The following is a 21,204-nucleotide window of genomic DNA, read 5'->3' on the forward strand; positions in this document are numbered from 1 at the left end:
AATCAATCAGTCAGTCATTTATTAAGCACTTACTCTGTGCAGAGCACTGTAATAAGGACTTGGGAGAGTACAGTATCACAGAGTGGGTAGACACATTCCCTGCCCACATTGAGCTTATGTACTAGAGAGTGGAAATACTGTTGGTGCATTGGATAACAATAACAATAATAATAATGGCATTTGTTAAGCGCTTCCTATGTGCCGAGCACTGTTCTAAGCGCTGGGCTGTTCTAAGCACTGGATAGAGCTCTGCTCTGGAATCAGAAGACCTAGATCCAAATCCTGGTTCTGCCTGTTGGGGCTAAACCATCAAGTGGTGAAGATTTCTGACTGAAGGACACCTAAGGCATTCTATAAAATGGACAGGCTCAGCAGCTATCCTGAAAATAGAACACAGCGGTTACTGGCTACCAAGTCAATGACCTTCTGGGGCAAGGTGCTGTGGCACAGTTTGGGCACTACACTGCAGTCACTTCAACCAAAAATAGGTCCCATGCATAAAAAACATTCACATGCACTTTGCAAAGTCCTACTCCCCTGCCTGCCTACTCACATGCTGTCCTCAGTGCCCCAGTAGAAATATGACTAGCAAGGAGGAGTGTGAGAGGTGTTGTACACTAGTTCTGAAATCAGTTCCTTCACGCAGGTTTTTGGTGCCAAAATTGAGAATCGAGGTTCATCCGCTGTTCCCCATGTGAGACTCCATCGTCATCCACTTAGAGGCAAGATGTTCTTCCTTAAGTGCAACTGAAATCTCTCCTGCTTTAATTGAAGTCTGTTTCCCCATGTTCAGTCTACAGTGGACAGAGAGAAATTGATCAGCATCCCTCCTATAAAACCCCATCTATTGATGTCTAAGGTAAATAATCTCAGTGCTTTAGCCATTGTTCAAAAGACCAATAATCCCTCCTTATAATAATGGACTCCAATTTTTCTACTCCTGTTTTGAGTGCAGTGACAAAAACTGGGTGCACACTCTAGAAAGGAGCTAATGATTGCAGAATATAATGGAAAAAGAGCACAGGCCTGAGAGCCAGAAAGACCTGGATTCTAATCCCATTTTCACCATTTACCTGCTATGTGACCTTGGGCAAATCATTTGTCTGTGCCTAAATTACTGGTTTCTAACAGAGCATATTTCTGGTTAGCGAGCCCAACTGTGACTTTTTGGGAATTTCTCTATTTTCATATTTCTTGGCAGGCAGTCATATTTCTTGACCAGGCCCCGTCGGTCTGCCCGCACCTGGCTGCCCGGTGGATGAACCTTAGGGATAAATTTTTTTATGGTATTTGTTAAGTGCTTACTGTGGGCCCAGGCACTGTACTAAGCACTGGGGTGGTTACAAGCAAATCGAGTTGGACAGTGTGTGTCCCATGTGGGGCTCACAGCCTCAATCTCCATTTTACAAATGAGGTAATTGAGGCACAAAGAAGTGAAGTGACTTGCCCAAGATCACACATCAGTCAAGTGGCAAAGCCAGGATTAGAACCCTTGATCTTCTGAGTTCCAGACCCATGCTCTATCCACTATGGCACACTGCTTCTCCAATCCATTTGTTAATAATTGGGTCCAGGAGTTTGGGACCTCATTCACTCCATTTCCCCAAGTTGACACTGAGTTATTGGGAACCTCCATTTGAATGAGAATCTCAGAGTTAGTCTTCATTTCAAGGAGTGAATGAAGTAAGCAGCTCTTACTGTTACAGGAACTATCCTGTCGAACTTCAGTAGTAGAAAAATCAGATCCCAGGTACACTTGCTGTTACCCCTAACATAATTCGATGCCCTAACATAATTTGACGATGTCATATTGCTGCTGTTTTGGCAAAGTCCATCTGATTCCAGACAAATTTGCCTGAGCCAAAAATGTTTTTCTGAGATAGTATGATCTCCTTTTTGCTCCCAATTTATTTAATTTCCTTCCCAAGGTCTGTGTGAACTCAGGCACCACGTCTGCACCCAGATCCTGTCACTGGATGACTTGGTATCGATCAGTGATGGGAATAGGGTGGAAAGGGAGAAACTCACTCTGGAGCCTACCAACTCCATCAATGTGCAAATTATTTAACAGTAAACAAAGGATGAGGCAAGATTCCCAGAGGAAATAATTCCCCTTTCCCAGAATAGAATTCCGCATTCTTCCTACAACAGCAGGCTGAGGTCTTTTTAAGCTGTAACATTGCCTGAATCTCTCAGAATCTGTGGAAGAAAGCCCCAAGAAAAAACTCACCCCACCCTCCAAATCTATGTGTAATCATGGCCACTGAGTCATTAGCAGTGACCCTTCTGACATAAGGGTTGTTTTTGTTAAATTTATTTGCTGTGATTTCACTCCCAGCGCAATGTAAGGGATATTTGAATTCATTTAGAGATTTAGAAGGGCCATGTACAGATCATGTAAATATAAATCTCAGAGGTAGATGGGGTTGCAAGAGGGCCTCTACTCCAGCCTCTATTCCAGCCAAATCCTTCCTAATTTTAAAGCTCTTCCATGAGTCAAAGGGTACTGTTGTAGAGACCATTTGGGCATTTGCCCCGGGGTCGGTAGGACACATTACAGCCTTTTCCCTTCTTCAGGAGGAAGTGGGGAGGAGCAGACCTCTAGAGACACCACCCGGGAGACCCATCACACCGAAACCCTGACACTAGAAGGACCGCAGTGACTTGGCACCTTAGAAATGTCCCTATCCTGCTGGAAAGAGGTAAGATGGCCCTCCCACTAATGAAGAATCCTCATCTCTCGGGGGAGTCTAGTAGACTTCTCAGTGTAGCCTGCTCCATTCTTTTATCACTCTTGAAGTCAAGATGATTTACCTTTTGTCAAACCCAAGAGTGCAAATTATACCCACTTCTTCTTGACTGGTTGTCTTTAGAGAAGGAAAAAAAACCGAAAGGATGGGTCATTTTCAAGCAAACAAAAAATTGTTAGAGTCTTTCTCATTATGATGCTGGAGGCTTTTTGTGTATGCTGCACTCAACCCTGAATGAATATGGAGTTTGTTTATTTGAAAAAGTTGAAAACAGTATATGTGTCAATTTGCTTTTATATATTTTTTTTCCACAGGCAAGCTCTTACTTTCACAAATTGACTGGGAATTTGTTCAGTGATAAGAAATAGCAAATGAATCACCAAGCATTAACTTTGTTTTTAGTCAAGATGTATGTGAATGAACAGATGGTAAGGAAACTGGATTTAAAGAGGGGACAGATGCATCTGAATTAGGAACTCGGGTAAATCTTTTCATTTCTCAAGACATGCCTGTTTATGGTCAGTGGTCATGTCTGGCTCTTCTTTTTAGTTGCCATATGAGTAGCGTTTGACTTTGGGATCTTGCCTCTAAGGAGAACCAGTAAATCCTGGAGCAGGCACTTATTTCATTATTTCTCATTGGGAGTAGAATTTCTGGGAATTTGGGAATTTCTGTGGCAAGAAGAGTAATTTTAAGTAAAGCAATTTAAAAATGTGTGTCTATGCAATTCTTTATTTTAGTGGGATAATATGACCTCCATTTGAAGTTGAGCTTGGTTGAAAAATGAAATAGCCATTTCAGGCAAAACAGACAGTGCAAAGTTAGATCTCGCAATTGGGGATCAGAGAGACCAGTTATCTCTTATTGGTCTCAATCAAGGGTTATTAGACATTTTAAAAAAGGATCTTGGGACTAAAATGGTTGGAATATCCTGGAAGAGGCTGGTGATTTGGTCTATTATAATAATGGAGCAATCAATTTTTGATATTGGACTTCTGGACAAAGAATGAAAATGAATATGTTTGCCTTGTCTAATGGAATAATGAAGCCTATAAAAAACTTTCGGGATGGTTACAATTTCTTTCTCTCATTTCAAATTGAACAGTCCACTCAAATTTTGTTCTCTGAACTGGATTATGTACTTCGGAGAAAGCTTGCTGTGTGTGTATTCCCAGAAGCTGATTTTTGAGCATAAAATAAATCAACTGGCTTTTTGCTTTGCTTTGTAATTCCTAAAATTTAAAATGGTAAGAAAATTTTACAGTTTCTATTGGAAAAATATATTTAGCACAAAGGTAGTTTGAAGTCCAAGTTACTTATGATATTTGTTAAATTCCAAAATTGCCTGATTTCCTCACTGTTTTAAACTGTAAAACATTTTCCCAAATGAGAATTTATATTCTCTGATCTCCATTTAGGAAAAACTTTTTAAGACTTCTAATCCCAAACTAAAATGGAATGTGCAATGGAAATATGATGAGTTATGGATGTAATCCCCCAGAGTTTCATTTTACTCTTGACTTAATCTTCTTGATGTTTAGTAGGCCTTTCCCTCCTCCAGTTTCCTAGCATCTGTGTCTAACATTTGCTGGAACAGCACCAATTCCTGACTTGCTCAAGTACTTTCTCTTTCATTCCCATACACATCGTTTTAGGCATCTACCCATCCTGACAAAAACATCATATTGATAAACTACTCAACATCATCTTATGAAATCATGAGTCTTTCAGGAAAGACTGCCTTAGTATCAAAAATACTCATTTATTACTCAGTAAAAATTGTTTCTCTAAAGAGGTCCTTCACAAAGGATTGACAGCACAAGTTTATAAATTCATGACATTTTGGAACACTGTGATTAGGGATCTCAACCTTATTTATCTCACCACCAACCCCTAGCCCACATGGAACTCTTTCCCCCTTCCTAACAACAGACCAGTCTCCCCACCTTCAAAGCCTTACTAAAATCACATCTTCTCCAAGAGACCTTCCCCAGCTAAGCCCTCATTTCCCATCTCCTTCTCCTTATATGTCACTCATTCACTTGATTCTGCACCCTTTCAGGCCTTAATTTTCACCCCACCTTCAGGCCCACAGCGCTAATGTACATAACCATAATTTATTTTTAATGTCCATCTTCCCCTCTAGACTGTAAGCTCCTTGGGGACAGGGAATGTGTCTACGAACTCTATTATAGTGTACTCTTCCAAGCACTTAGAACAGTGTTCTGCACACTGCAAGTGCTCAATAAATGTCACTGATTGAACTATACAAAATCAAATGTTTTTATTTTCACCCATTTCTGTTTTGGAATTAAGTCAGGGTACTAGAAGTGAAGCTTTGCTCTCCTCAATATAGCTTCATTGGGTGGAACCCAGACTGAGCTTCTCTTCTCCCTCTACTCCCTCTGCCACTCCCCCTTTACCTCTCCGCAGCTAAACCCTCTTTTTCCCCTTTTCCCTCTGCTCCTCCACCTCTCCCTTCCCATCCCTGCAGCACTGTACTCGTCCGCTCAACTGTATATATTTTCATTACCCTATTTATTTTGTTAATGAATTGTACATCACCTTGATTCTATTTAGTTGCCATTGTTTTTACGAGATGTTCTTCCCCTCGACTCTATTTATTGCCATTGTTCTTGTCTGTCCATCTCCCCCGATTAGACTGTAAGCCCGTCAAACGGCAGGGACCGTCTCTATCTGTTGCCGACTTGCTCATCCCAAGCGCTTAGTACAGTGCTCTGCACATAGTAAGCGCTCAATAAATACTATTGAATGAATGAACCTAGGAAGGGAATGGAACAAAGACAAAAGCAGACCCTACGACCACAAGCCTGACAGTACATGAAAGGACAGTCTTTTGTGTAGATACGGTGTCCTAGTGGAAAGAGCATAGGCCTGAGCCAGAGAATGTGGGTTCTAATCCTGACTCCTCTGCTGCCTGCTGAATGACCTGGGACAAGTCATATAAATTCTCTGTGCTTCAGTTTCCTCATCTGTAAAATAGGGGTTCAGTAGCTGCTGTTGTTTTTTTAGTGTATTTGTAAGCTCTTACTATATGCCAGGCACTGTACTAAGTGCTGGGGTAGATACAGGTTGGACAGAGTCTGTGTCCCACATGGGGCTAACAAGCTTAATCCCCATTTTACCGACGAGGTATCTGAGGCACTGAGAAGTTAAGTGGCTCGCCCAAGGTCACACAGCAGACAAGCATGGAGTGGGATTAGAACACAAATCCTTCTGACTCCCAGGCCGTGCTCTATCCACTAGGCCAAACTGCTATTCTCCCTCCTTCTTGGACTGTGAAGCCCATGTGGGACAAGGACTGTGTCCAACCTGATTATCTTGACTCTACCCCATTCTTACCACACTGCTGGGTACATAATAAGTGCTTAACAAATACTACTGTTATTATTATTATTATACTTTAGGATTATTACTCCCATATCAACCTCTTCATCTACACATGCACCTCTCTAGGTAAATTTCACTGTGATTAGCATAAAGGAACAACTACACATAGATTAAACAAAATCCACTTGAGAGAGACATCCTGTTACGATTTCATTTAGTCTCTACTCATGGCATTACATCCATGATCCATGATCAATGTCTTGAGGAACCCTTCCTAATAAGATGTTTTAGACCTGCCGTATGGAGGCAGCATTGTCTAGTGGAAAGATCATGGGACAAGGAGCCAGGAAACCCAGGTTCTCAGCTCAGCTCTGCCACTGGACTGCTGTGTGACCTTGGAAAAATTCCTTCATCTCTCTGGGCCTCAGTTTTCTCATCTCTAAATGGGGATAAGATGCCTGCTGCACCTCCTAAACTGTGAACCTTCTGTGGTATGGACTCTGAATCCAATCTAATGATCCTTGAATCTCAGTATTTGGCACCTAATTAGCACTTAATAAATATTAACTAGGAGTAAAAGGGTCTACCTAGAAAATTTTCTACCCTACTTTTCTTTTTGTTAAATTATTTGTGAAAGTAGTTAAAAGGCTGAGATTTAGAGACCTCCCTAGATCTTTCTGAATTCTGTTAAAGTGGGGTGTAGGTGTTTTTGTTTTTATTTGGTGAGTTTATGACTAGTCAGTGTGACCATTGTCAATTCTTATTGCAGGATAAAAACTGGGGATAGAAGCAAGTTCCTCAGAAAATAGGTTCAGGTAATCTCTGAACTAATGAGTAATGGTTTGACAGTTGCAAACAGGTGTAACCAGTCTTACCACCCAAATGATGCAAACCTTAGAGTCTATCAGTCTAAAAATCTGGGAAACTAAAATTTACTGGGCAATTCATTGTCAACAGAAATGTGTTGATTGGATACTATCTTCTCTGATCAAAATATATCATTATGCAAAAACTATGGCTTTCTTTTTTCCCTGTAGGTGATAATCTGTCTTTGTCTACATTTATTTTATGTGTCTTAACCCCTTTTTGACTCTACTTTGCTTCCACCATTATTTTTCTGGACAAAAAATGATTTATTTCTTCACATATGACTCAGTGTCACTTTGGCACAGGCTAGAAAGATGTAGAAGCAATTCTTTCTTTTCTAGGGTCTTTTTAATTCCTCAAAAAAACCCCAAACCCCTAAAAAACAAAACAAAAAAACTAACCCCTCCTCATCTTTACTGATTGGAAGCAGAAAAGCTAAGAATTGCTATGAAATTAAAGACCCATACTTGCTTCAATCCCATAATAGACACTCTAGACTGTAAATTCACAGTGGACAGGGGAGCGTGTCTATTAACTCTGTTGCATTGTACGCTCCCAAGTGCTTAGTACAGTGCTCTGCAAAGTAAATGCTCAGTAGATACTATTGATGATGATTATGATGATGTGTTTGACGAATTTTTATCAGTGTTTATAAATCTGAATGGATCAACCCACAGAATCTTAAATGTGAAGATGACATTTTAGACTTTTAAGACTTCATCAATGTAAATATCATGTTCAGTGTTGTTAAGATGTTAACAGAGTTGAGGATGTTAACTGTTTCCATACTCTGATTACTTGCCACTCGAAAAGATCACCTTCAAAATGATCTTTTAATTCATTTTGACATAATACACTGGGAAGATTTCATTAATCTATTGTAATCCAATCAATGAATTGATGAGGATGATGGTATTTATTAAGTGTTAATTATGTGTCAAGCTCTGTTCTAAGTCCTGGGGTAGACACAAGGTAATTAGTTTGGACACAGTCCTTGTTCATTCAGTTGTATTTCTTGAGCGCTTACTGTATGCAGAGCACTGTACTAAGCATTTGGAAAGTAGAATACAGCAATAAAGAGGGACAGTCCCTGCCCACAATGGGTGCACAGTCTTTAGGACTCAAAGTCTTCATCCCCATTTTCCAGATGAAGGAACTAAGGCACAGAGAAGTTAAGTGACTTGCCCAAAGTCACACAGCTGTCAAGCAGTGGAGCCGGGATTAGAACCCATGACCTCTGACTCCCAAGCCCGGGCTCTTTCCACTGAGCCACGCTGCTTCTCAGTTGTCCTAGAAGCAGCATGGCCTAGTGGAAAGAGCATGGGCCTGGGAGTCAGAGGACCTGGTTCTAATCCCGGCTCTGTGACTTGTGTACTGTGTGACCTTGGGCAAATCACTGAACTTCTCTTTGCCTCAGTCACCTCAGCTATAAAATGGGGATAAAACCATCCTCCCTCCATTTAGACTGAATTTTATGTAGGAAAGGGACTGTGACAAAACTGATTATCTTGTATCGACCCCAATGCTTAGAACAGTGCTTGATACATTGTGCTTTATGCTTCCTTGCCTGTCCACCTCCATCCTGGATCACCCCCATTGTCCTCTCCCTCAGTCAGTCAATCAGCGCTATTTACTGAGCACTTGCTGTGTGCAGAGCATGGTACTAAGCAGTTGGGAGCGTATAGTATAACAGAGTTGATAGACAAGTCCCCTGCTCAAAACGCCACTTCTATGTTCATGCAGCTAAGTATTCTTGGAAAAAATCCAAAAACTAATTTGACTTAATCTACTACAAATTCTCACTCTCACCCTATAGCTCTGCTCTTACTGTGGCAAAACAACACAATTGTTATTAATTCCCTTGCCCATAATCTGCACCACCTGTTTTAAAGCTTTCATCTCCCTCCTTAAGTCCCTTCCTTCTCCCTCCCTAATAATTGCAAACCCTGCAAGATATTTCATTGGACTCAAACTGTCCCCTTTCTCATTTGTGTTTTCTTCCCACTTTGCCAACCTCCTCCTCAGTCATTAGACAGGAGGGGCAGTCCCTCTTTTTTGTGCAAAAGTAAGACTGGCCATTAAATGCAAGTTCCTTGGGGGAAGAAGATATGTGTTTTCTTCCTGCTGTACTCTCCCAAATATGTAATACAGTGATTCACACTCCATAGGAACTCAGTGAATAACCATGACTGATTGATTGACATTAAAAAAGAGATAGGGAGTGGGGCAGAGAGGACTGGGAACAGGAGTTTATTTTCTTCATTACTCTAACTTCCTGTTTTTCCATACACTTACCTCATTCACTTTCAGTGAAAATCTTCAGTGAAAACATAATAAAATGATCCTTGTAGTCTTACTTAAAAGCAGCATGAAAGGGAAAGTTTCTTAGACACAGCCTGTCTAAAAACATTTTTGTTCCACATCATGAGCAGGAGATTCCAGATGGTACCTCTTTGATCTTACAGTACTTTTAAGAGTCAAAATTCTATTAGAGCTGCCTTAGGAATACAGTTCAGTGTGAGATAATCAAGATATTTTTTAACTGAATTGTTTTTGGTCCAGCATTCAGCAGTTTATTCTAGACGTTTGTGCAGTGTTGTATCATTTTGTGGGTGTTCAGGACTGGGATTTGTTCCAGGTTCCTAAAACTAATCTGAGGGTAATGCATTGTTTTTTAAGAAAATCATTTCCCTGTATCACAGATGCTGATTTTTCCTTGCGAATGGGGGGTGGGGTAGAATGGAAGCAGGGATTTTAGGGGAGATGAGGTGTGGGAGAAAACAGGCTTCCAGAAGGTAATAGGCTATAAAGGCCCAATATGGGGTTATTTCAGCTCAGATTGGAGACTTTCAGGTTTTGGTAGAGATCTGGGATAAGAAAGTCTGGTAGTCCAGCTCAGTCACTTTTCAGACCTGACTTAAAATCTCAGGCTTCATCAGAGACTTGGGATAAGCAGGTTAGGAGTCTAGCTTATAAAGCATGGGGTCGATTGCCATGACACAGGGCTCTGGGCACCTATGTCCTGAATTATAATTTAAGTAAACATTTCTATCATGATTTTTGAATGTCGTGAGTTTTGCCAGGTCACCATGAAACTGGATAAGAGAGGTTGAACAGTGTGTGTGTGTGTGTGTGTGTGTGTGTTTTATATGTATGTACAGATATAGATGTGTCAGAAATATCCAGGAGATCTTCTAGACTGCATGTTCCTTGTGGGCAGGAAACATGCCTACCAACCTTATTGTATTGTAGTCTCCCAAATGCATACTACAGTGCTCTCTCTGCCCACAGTAAGCACTCAATAAATACCATTGATTGATCCATTCATTCAGTCCTATTTATTGAACTCTTACTGTATGTAGAGCATCGTAATAATAATAATGATGGTATTTGTTAAGCGCTTACTATGTGCAAAGCACTGTTCTAAGCGCTGCAGGGGGATACAAGGTGATCAGGTTGTCTCGTGTGGGGCTCACAGTCTTAATCCCCATTTTACAGATGAGGTAACTGAGGTAAACGTTTGGGAAAGTGCAATATGACAATAAACGGTGACATTCCCTGCCCACAACCATCTAAAGGGGGGAAACAATCTGCCAGAAATAAGTTAGGTGGCAGACTGCTCGAAGCTCATTCTATCCTCAAGTCAATATAATCCTGATTCCAGGAAAGAATATGGAAAGGAAGGGATGGAGACGCTTAATAATAATAGTTGTGGTATTTGTTAAGCATTTACTATGTCCAGGCACTTGTACTTATTAAGCACAGGGATAGTATTCCTCACCTTGTTTTACCTTTTCTCCTTTTCTCTCCACTGCTACGGATATGCCCATTCCCCCAACTCTCTTTCCACCCCAAAATGAGAAAGTTGTATATTCAATCACTTTTCAAGTTCCTTCTAATTGAGATTGGGCAAGGCAGGAAAGCAATTCAATTCCTAGTCAAGATAAGGACTGGCTCTTAAATGACAGCTGGTTGGTCCAGCCCCTACCTAATGAATGATGGGCAGAACCAAAAGGACGATTCTTCTTTTACTTCAGTAACTGCAGGAGTTTTGAAAGCTTCAGATTCCAAAAACAGACAGTTGGGGTCCATCTGTCACCAGCTGTTAGTTTTGGTGTGTGAGTGGGATCAGGGGGTGGGGGTGGAGGCAGGGGGGAGCATTTGACTTCTCCACTGCCCATTTTGGAAGGGAAAGGTGGTCAGTTCACCACAGGTCTTCTCTTCCCTGCGCAAAAAACCTGACTTGAGGCAAAAGAAGCATCCTTATAACATTTTCAGCTAGTAAACCAGAAATTCCCTAGTTCCCTGACTAATTCATATTTTCATGTGCTTAACATGTTCAGACATTGCCTGGCTAAACAGAACCACATTCTCCTTTTCCTTCCTGTGAGGAATTTGAAGCTTGAGAGGTTGAAGCATTACAGTGTTCTGACATTTTTTTCCCCAGAGTGACAGCTGATGGGTCCCTAGTTACTGTTGAAGGTAGCCGGCTAAATAGCTCCTGCTCATTGCCTTTTGCTCCTGGGGCTTCAGGAACAGCTTGTTCTAACAGCTGCAGGCCATCAAGTGAACCTCCCCTCATTCACATAAATTGGCCCCATAGAAATTTTCATATACTCCTAGCTGGAGCAAAATAGGGCAAAAACAAAGAAATACAGTGGATCTCCTTCCTTGCAACCAAGTTCCAACCAAGTTTTCATTTCCAAGCCCCACTTTCTCTGACCTTACCAAAACTACCAGATTTGAGTCCCAACAAATTTCTGAAGTTATTCTGAAGTACAAGTCTCCATGATATGAGAATTGCCCGAGTAGCTAAATGTAGTTAAATTACTTGGTAAGTATTAGTGTGACTTCACACCTATTGCTAAGAAGCTAAATGTAGTTGAATTACTTGGTAAGTATTAGTGTGACTTCACACCTATTGCTAAGAAAGCCATTGCCTTTAGGTTATTTTAGACCTGGATGTGTTTTCCTTAATCAATGGTATATATCAAGCACTTAGTATGTGCAGAGCACTGAACTAAATGCTTGGGAGAGTACAGTACAACAGAATTTAGCGGCATTGTTCCCTGCCCTTAGTAATGAATTAAATCCACAATGATAATAAATCAGAATGATGAATGTGAGTCAGAGGTCATGGGTTTTAATCTCCATTCTGCCACAAGCCTGCTGTGTGACCTTGGACAAGTCACTTTACTTCGCTGTGCCTCATTTACCTTATCTGTAAAATGGGATTTGAGACTGACCTCCATGTGGGACAACCTTATATTTATCCCAGCGCCTAGAACAGTGCTTGGCACATAGTAAGTGCTTAACAAATACCATAATTATTATTATTATTATTTTACAGAGTCAGTACCAATTGTGTACACTTAAGTATTAAGGTGAGGATCTGATATTGAATATGCTCCGTGAGATTTGATGGGAAGTACTCTGGGCATCATTATTTTGCATTGTGTGCATGGCCAATTTAGGGAAATATAAAGTGTTCCAGGTTCAGCAAAATGAAATGGTTTTACACTTTAAACAAAGTCTGTCCTGTAGAGAGTTCATTCTCAAACTGTTGTGAAGCAAAAGTGGAGCAGACCTTAACGGTTTATTTCAGTAAAATAACTTGGAAATTACAGGCCTGCGTCTAGGGTTTGGGCTAGGGTGGAGCATAAGTACCCGTCTTCTAGTAATAGGTAATGGTTTAATTTTTAATAATTATTACAGGATGCAAACCCTGTTTGCATTTAAGCAAGCGGAATCATGAGTCATCTGACTAAAACAACTGGACATTTACCTCTCCAACTTTCTGATTTCTGGTGCTATCTATGAAAAACTGCTCTGTGTCTAGCTTTTCCCGTCTGAAAACAGAGATGATATCACTGATGATTTACCTAACCTTGAAGGTTAATATATGTCTGTAATAGGCAATACACTGCTGCTGTAGCTGCTGCTGATGCAACATGCTACCTAACTGGTTAATATTAAAAAAAACCCCAAAAGAAGTTGCTTTTTATTTACTTTATTGACCCAAAACAAAGCTTGCCCTACTGTGCTTGCAGTAATACTTCAAAAATCTATGTGCTGATATTTTTGTTATTCCCAAAAAAAAAGACAAGCAACATGTATGACCACAGGCAGAGCATAAACTTAAAATGAAAGCTTGCTAAATATTCAAATTTGTTAATTTTCAGCCTTTCCCTAGCTGTGGCAATATACATGACCAACTTATGAGCCACTAACCTGAAATTATTAAAAGTTAAATTCAATTTACTTAAATTATTTAAATTACCAATTGTGAAAATTCGTATGAAAATTCAGTTCTTGGACTGTAAATTCATTGTAGTCTATAACTCACATGCCTGCTTTTCTTACATGATGACCACATAAACTAAATAAATTATTAGAGATTATCCCATGGCTCTTGATTTTATCTACTGGGGGTCAGTGGCTGGAATCTGTCTGGTGATGGGGTGGGAGTCGCGGGGGGAGGGGGAAGAGATCTTCAAATCCAAGGGGTTCCATTTCTAGCTGTTGAGGTGCTGTTCCTTACAGCTCTGAAAATAACCCTGTAAGGGCCACAGGCAGCTGGTATTCCTTGCACATATACTGCTGTTTCCTCTTTTCATCATGTTTTTCCTTTAGATACATGCTGCGATTTACTGTTCCACAATTGTCACACAGTTATCCAGTGTTTTGCAGATAAAATTTGAAGACCGTTGCATCGCGTCTCTTCTCGAATGAGGTTGTCAAGCACAGGGAACAGATTGGTACAACATTGCTTGTAGTCAGAACAATACTCAGAAAATTATGTTAACAAGTAGTACAATACGTGATAAGATACTCAAGAGTCATGATCAAAAGAGTTTCCATCCTAAATGATGGGAAAAGGATAATTGCTGTTGAAGTGTACATTTTGTAGCTGTCCGTTAAATTTGGAAACAACATGAAGACAAGGACTGTATCTCCTTCTTCCTCTGCATCCAGAAGGCAGTAAATGGGGCTTGCCAGAATACTGACATCTTCCTCCCCCATTAGAGTGTAAGGTCCTTTTGGACAAGGAATAAGTCACTTCTCTCTGTTGAATTTTCCTAAATGCTTACTGTAGCACACTGCACCCAGCAGGCACTTAATCAGTATACTATTACTACTGCTATCACTCAATCAATGATATTTGTTGATCACTTATTCTGTGCAGAGCACTGGTCGAGGTACTTGGGAGAGTACGATACAATGGAGTTGGTAGAAACATTCCCTGTCCCCAAGGAGTGCACATTCTAGAGGAGGAGACAGACATGAAAATAAATTGTGGATATGTACATAAATGCCTTGGGGCTGAAGATGGAGTGGTTATCATGGTTTTAAATGGTGCAGATTAAGTGTATAGGCAGTGCAGAACGGAGAGGGAATGGGGGAAATGAGAGGGAAAATGAGGGCTTAGTTGAGGAAGGCCTCTTGCAGGAAGTGTGATTTTAATAGGACTTTGAAGTTGGGGAGAGTGATAGTCTGTTGTGCATGAAGGGGGGAGGGAATTCCAGAGTAGAAGGAGGACATGGGCAGGGTGTCCACAGCAAGATAGACGAAAACAAGGTACAATGAGTTGGTTGTGTTAGTAGAACAAAATGTGCAGACTGGGATGTAGTAGGAAATCAGGGAAGTAAGCTAGGAGGTACAGACTGACTGTCTAGAGTATCTTGGTTTCTTCTACATGGGAGAAAGCAGTTGAAATTGTAATTGTGAAAGACCACTATAAATTGATGGAGTTATGAAGCCAAGAGAGGGAAAAATATCATCCAGAACTGAAATGCTAATTACTAGGTTTGTCCATTTTTCTAATTTTAAAGATGGGCCTAAATATTCCCAGACTCGTTCAGGGACTTGTCCTTCAGGATTCCTCAAAAATAATGTCTTAGTGACTTTGCAGACAATAATGCCTGGAACAATCATTAGCATGCATTTCATCTGTCACTGATGATTTAAATATATACAGGTTTTTTAGATACTCTTCAACTGTTTCATTTCTTTTTTAGAATGGCTTTCCAAATGGATGAACTTGTCCTGGTTGACTGTTTACATTTTATCTTCTTGTAAAGACAAGTGGAAAAAACATTAAAAGCCTCTGTCTTTTCTTAATTATCTTCTTTATCAGCTTTTCTTTCCTGTCCACCAGTGGGATGATATTTTCCCTGTCTTTCTCTTCTACTCAATATAATTAGATGTTTCTTGAACATTTAAGACACTTGTTCATTTCTAGCTGTCACATTTTTAGTCTTATCTCTAAGCCATCTATTTTCTTTTCATATTCTAGGGATTTGGCCTGAGTGCCTCCTCTTGTATGTAGCCTTACTAAGCACTCTCCAGGTCTCTGTAGAGTTCTGGGTTTAGTCTTATTTGGCATCTTGTTACCTTGTCAATCAATCAGTCATATTTATTGAGCACTTACTTTGTGCTGAGTGCTGTAGTAAGCACTTGGGAGAGTAGAACACAACAGAAGTGGCAGACACATTCTCTGCCCATATTTGGCCAACCTGAAAATATGCTCCATTGATAACATTGCTTGGGAGCTTCTGGCCCGAGGCAGATCCTCATGGTCTTCAGTATTAGGGAGAAGCATATTGGAAAAAGATGGTTTCCAGAGCAGTAGAACAGTTAATGATGACCGTCGCAGGTAAAGTCGATGGTTGGCTGTGAACCCCAAGCTTTGGCATCCACGAGCACTTCAAACACACCTGAAGTGATACGACTGAGACTCACCATGATTTTTGACAGCACATACTCCATTATCATCATTATCCTGAGCCCACAGAAATGACCTTTTGAATAGCCAGCTCATTTGGATTTTGAATTCCTCCATTGTCTTTTCAACTGGTCTTTTGTATTAGCACTCTAAGCTCTTCAAAAGTTGCTTTCAGTCAATTTAATGGAATTTATTGAGTGCTTACTTTGTGCAGAGCACTGTTCTAAGGGCTTGGTAAAGTGCACTATAATAGAGGAGGTAGATGTGATTCCTGATCACAAGGAGTTTTCAGTCTATAGAGGAAAAGTTCCTTTTCATTGTATTACGGATCTCTTCCCTTACCATAGTATCTCAACTACTATCTTGGGATTGTTCCCAACAGTGTTCCCATCCATCCCGACAAATTCTTTTCCTCTCTCAGTAAGATTCAAGTCAAGAAGGCCATCTGCTTTTGAATCTGACACTTTGTCTCTGGGGAAGAAGCAGTCTGTACTCCATTGTCACTGAGCAACAGTGAATTTGGAAAGGAGGAAAGGCCATGGCTTACAACAGTGTTTTTGCAAGTTTTTTTTCAAGAATTTTCCCCATGGATCTGTTACCCTGGGAAAAATATGAGGGAATAATTCAAGAAAATCAACAAGAAGATACCAAAAGAAAAAAAAAACCCACTCTTCTTTCAATTTATTCAGCTGGTTTGTCCCCTGCTTACTACTAATACAGCACTGGAATCTTTTGTCTCGTAGTTTTTTTTAATCACCTAGCAATTAGATTTCTGTGATTTTTTTTCCCTCACAAGTAATCTTTTCATGTGTGCCCCTTATTACATAGTATGTCCTATGCTTGTGCTGCAGTAAAAATGTCAGTGGTCGTCTTCAGTTTCGATACTTATATCACCAGGAATGGACCAAAGCACAAACACTAGTCATTCCTGTGAGGTAAATGCATAGTTTTTTTAAAAATATTTTATAGTTATTTATTTATTGAAATGGTCTACTAAGAGACATCCAAAATTCTTTAGTGCCATCAGTGACCACCCTTGAGATGGAGTGGAATCCCGAAGAGTGTGACCATCTGGCCTAAAGAAGAATTTCTGAATTCTTGTTGATGTTCAAGGTATGAAAAACCTCCCCTCTTTTCTCTTGCCTCCCCTTCCTGAAAAGCCACTGCCTTCCTAGCACTTCATTCCTGATTATTATCCCACTTTGCCTCAGCTATTCCAATTATAACAGGCATCCTGCGGGTTCTAGTCCAGAGAATGGCGACCAGCTGTTCTCCATCTCCGCTGAGGAGAAATCAAAAATAAATTGGTTTATACAATAGCAGGGAGTATTTAGTTTGGATAAAAATAAGAATTTTCTGTTTGAGAGGATAATCAAATGTTGGAATGGGTTAGGGAGGGAGAGTGTAGACTCTTAGACTCTTCTTTGAAGGTCTTTAAAACCAGGATAGATTCTCATACACCTGGCTCTTAGTTGTTTCGTTTGGTTCACAGTAGATAATATGGACAAGGTAAGTTTTCAAACCCCTTCCACCCCCATGATTCTATAGAAGAGACCCTGACTAAATGGGAAACTAATTTGTCTCTCCACTATTATCTGGAGAGAAGGCACTTTCTGGTTCTCCATTTTGCAATAATTGTATCTTGGATTAAAGGACTTTGAGGGTAGTATTCTCATACAGAAAAATGTATGATTTAAATTTGATATTCAAGTGAAATGTGTATTTAAAGCCAAGAGATCCTTTAGAAGTATTGCTTCTACTCAGGTGTAATGGATTTGAAATCTTTTAGTTTAAAAATTGATTTTCATTTAGGGAATCAGTAATCTACTAACTTGTTGGGAGGCTATTAGAATAATTATTTTTCCTGATTTTACATTCTTTAAATAAATACATCTACTGGTATGAATGATAATTTTAAATGTAAATTAATGATCAACTGGACCAAAATTTGATTTTCCAAGGTGAACACTTATAAAACATTTACTACTGCTACAGAGTTTATAAGTGATCACCAAAGGCATTTTAGCTATTCAAAAATAGGGAAGCAGCATGGTGTAGTAGATAGAGCATGGGCCTGGTAGTCAGAAGGTCATGGGTTCTAATCCCAGTTCCATCACTTGTCTGCAATGTGACCTTATCTGTAAAATGGGGATTCAGACTCTGAGCCCCATGCAGGACTGGGATTTGTGTCCAATCTGATTTGCTTGTATCCACCCCAGCACTTAGTACAGTGCTTTGCACACAATAAGCACTCAATAAATATGATTCAAGTATTATTATTATTATGAGGAACAGGACCGTGCACAATAGAGCTATGATAAAGGGCTTTACAAAATGAAGACTTAGTTAATAATAATAATTGTGGTTTTGATGATGATGGTATTTGTTAAGTGCTTACTATGTGTCCAGCACTGTGTTACTATTTGCCTCGCACTGTACTAAGCACTGGAGTAGATAGAAGATCTTTTGGTCCCTCATTGGGATCACGGTCTAAGTAATAAGGAGAAAAGGTACTGAATCTCCATTTTGCAGATGAGAGAACTGAGGCTTGGAGGAATGAAGTGACCTACCCAAGGTCGCACAGCAGACAAGTGGCGAAGCCGGGATTAGAATCCATGTCCTCTGACATCCAGGCCTGGGCTTGTTCCACTAGGCCATGCTGCTTCTCAGTTGAATGTGATAATTGCAAGTAATTTCTGTGTTTGGTTGAAACTGCTTAGTCCCACTTATTTCCAGGAGGATTAGAAATATTTCGCTTCGGAATCGTGTTGCCAGCAGATAGTGTTACTCCCATTCAGGGAAATGAGCTCAGTATTCAAGTAGTAGGTCTTTCCCATAGGTAATATGATCTATGGTTCTATTACTACATACTTTGTTGATCGAAAATGATTTCTGCTCTGTTTAAATTGTGTTTTTTTAAAGTGATCTGGGAGGGAGGGGTGAAATGCATCTCACTGAAGATGTTGTCATTTTTTCCATTTGCCTCAATTAGATGAAAACATTTTGAGATTTTTCTCAGCCCATTAAAAGCAGAATTATATTTAGCTAGGAACTCTTAGAATGGATTCTGATCAAAATGAAGAAGAAAAGTTACATTTTTGTAGTAAGAATTACTTATCTTTTGTATTTTTTTAAATGTAAACTGTTCAGTACATTCATGAAAAGGCCTCCAGATTCTTTGCTCAAGGTATATATTAAAACAAGACATGAGGTTTGGCAGATTGCTTTGTTCCGCGGTGACTGAGATATTTGCTTCATGGGCACCCTGTGTTGTAGTACTGTGGGATTGAGGGGGGGGTGGGGGGAGGGTTATGTAGAAGATGTGGCGAGTCAGTGAGTCAGTTGTATTTACTGAGCATTTACTGCGTGCAGAGGACTGTACTAAGTGCTTGGGAGAGGACAATATCCTTATTGTACAACATTCCCTGCCCACAATGAACTTACAGTCTAGATGGGGAGACAGACATTAATATAATTAAATAAATTACAGATATGTACATAAGAGCTGTGGGGCTGTGAGGGGGGATGAATAAAGGGAGGAAGTCAGGGTGAGGCAGAAGGGAGCTGAAGAAAAGGAAAAGAGGGCTTAGTCAGGGAAGGCCTCTTGGAGGAGATGTGCCTTCAATAAGGCTTTGAAGGTGGGGAAAGAGGGCTTAGTCAGGGAAGACCTCTTGGAGGAGATGTGCCTTCAATAAGGCTTTGAAGGTGGGGAGAGTAACTGTTTTTCGGATATAAGGAGGGAGGGTATTCCAGGCCAGATGCGGGGCATGGACGAGAGGGTTGGTGGTGACTTAGACTAGATCGAGGGACATTGAGAAGGTGAGGAGAGGCAATGGCAGGGAAGCAATGGATAACTCACTTGAGCACTTTTTTTGTCAGAGTCATTTCTTCCCCCGAGAGTAGGGTTACATACTGAGTGCCTCAAACTGTAGGGACAAGGATGTTCATCTCTGCAGTGTTTGCGGTATTGAGAGAAGACAGTGGCATTTTAATTCAGGGAGTGATTTTGAGTTTAGAAATGATTTCTGATGGACCTTTAGGATATATAATAGTTAAAAGATGAGAAAATCATGTTTTCTCGTGCTCTCGATGGTTGACTTAATTCTCCAATAAGGTTGATGTGGTAGCGGTTAAATCAGTCAGTGGTATTTATGATGTGCACAGCAATCCGTCAGTTGTATTTATTGAGTGCTTACGGTGTGGAGAGCACTGTATCAAGCATTTGGGAGTGTACAATATAACAATTAACAGACACATTCGCTGCCTACATTGAGTTTACAGTCTAGAGCACTGTACTAGGCGCTTGGGAAAGTACAATACAAGAGAGTTGATAGATATGATCCCTGCCCACAAGGAGTTTACAGTCTAGAGATAGACCAGGTAGTTAGGTGACTTCAGAAACAGAAGTAAATTAGTTTATTAAGCTACCCAAGGCATGTAACCTATAATTCTTCCTCTTCACCTAAAATTAATATTGGACTTTTACACTGAGTCATTTACTTACTGGGACTCTTCCACCCTTTAAATTATAATCTGGCATTTGGCATCAGAGTTCTGAGCAGAGAATAATTTTGTTAGGAAAATTGATCAAGATTTTGACTTCACATGGTGACAAGAAACGAGGAAAAGTCAAATTCAATCAGTGATCAATCAGTAGTATTTATTGAGCACTTTATGCAGAGTACTGTATTTAGCACTTGGGAGAGTACAACATAACAGACTTGGTAGCTACGTTCCCTGCCCACCAGGAGGTTAGTCTAGAGGGGGAAATTAATTTTATTTTAATATAAATAAATTACGGATATGTAATAATAGTTGCAACAGTGGTATTTCAGTGCCCTGGAGTGTAATGCATTTTAAAAAGTTCCATGAAAGCACAAGGAATATTCACATTTCACCAAATTCCACTAAAATTCCACTCCTGCAACTACTAATTCTACTTTTCATGTGAACTTTCAAAATATTCTCTCTTCTTCAAGAAAACCAGCCCACACATTTTTTTCTTTGCAAAGCATCTTGTGCATATTCGTAATTCTAATAGAAGCAGCATGGCTCAGTGGAAGGAACACGGGTTTAGGAGTCAGAGGTCATGGGTTCTAATCCCAGCTCCACCACCTGTCAGCTGTGTGATTTTGGGCAAGTCACTTAACTTCTCGGTGCCTCAGTTACCTCATCTGTAAAATGGGGATTACGACTGTGAGCCTCACGTGGGACAACTTGATTACCCCATATCTACCCCTGCGCTTAGAACAGTGCTCGGCACACAGTAAGCGCTTAACACCAACATTATTATTATTAGTTCTGCCATTTTCCTTGCAATTTTTTCTCATTTTTGTTACAGACCTTTTTCCAGCTTGTTTGCCTCTGAGTGTTTACATATTTCAAATTCTGTATTTTTGCTTACCTCTTAATATGTCGCTTTATTTCTCTTGATCCAGATGAAGGACTCTATAGAGACAACTTCTTGTTGCTGAAAGAAACCACACAGGTATCAAAAAAACTAACTTCACC

General features: G+C 40.1%; 1 long non-coding RNA gene across 1 annotated transcript; it reads left to right on the forward strand.

Moving 5' to 3' along the window:
• Positions 1-708: 708 nt before the first annotated feature.
• On the forward strand, positions 709-21,204 carry LOC114817450. Its single transcript, XR_003765310.1, has 4 exons — positions 709-859; positions 2,578-2,702; positions 16,712-16,806; positions 21,132-21,204. It is a non-coding gene; the product is annotated as an uncharacterized LOC114817450 (long non-coding RNA).

The sequence above is a fragment of the Ornithorhynchus anatinus genome, chromosome 16, assembly GCF_004115215.2.
Source record: "Ornithorhynchus anatinus isolate Pmale09 chromosome 16, mOrnAna1.pri.v4, whole genome shotgun sequence".
Taxonomy (NCBI): domain Eukaryota; kingdom Metazoa; phylum Chordata; class Mammalia; order Monotremata; family Ornithorhynchidae; genus Ornithorhynchus; species Ornithorhynchus anatinus.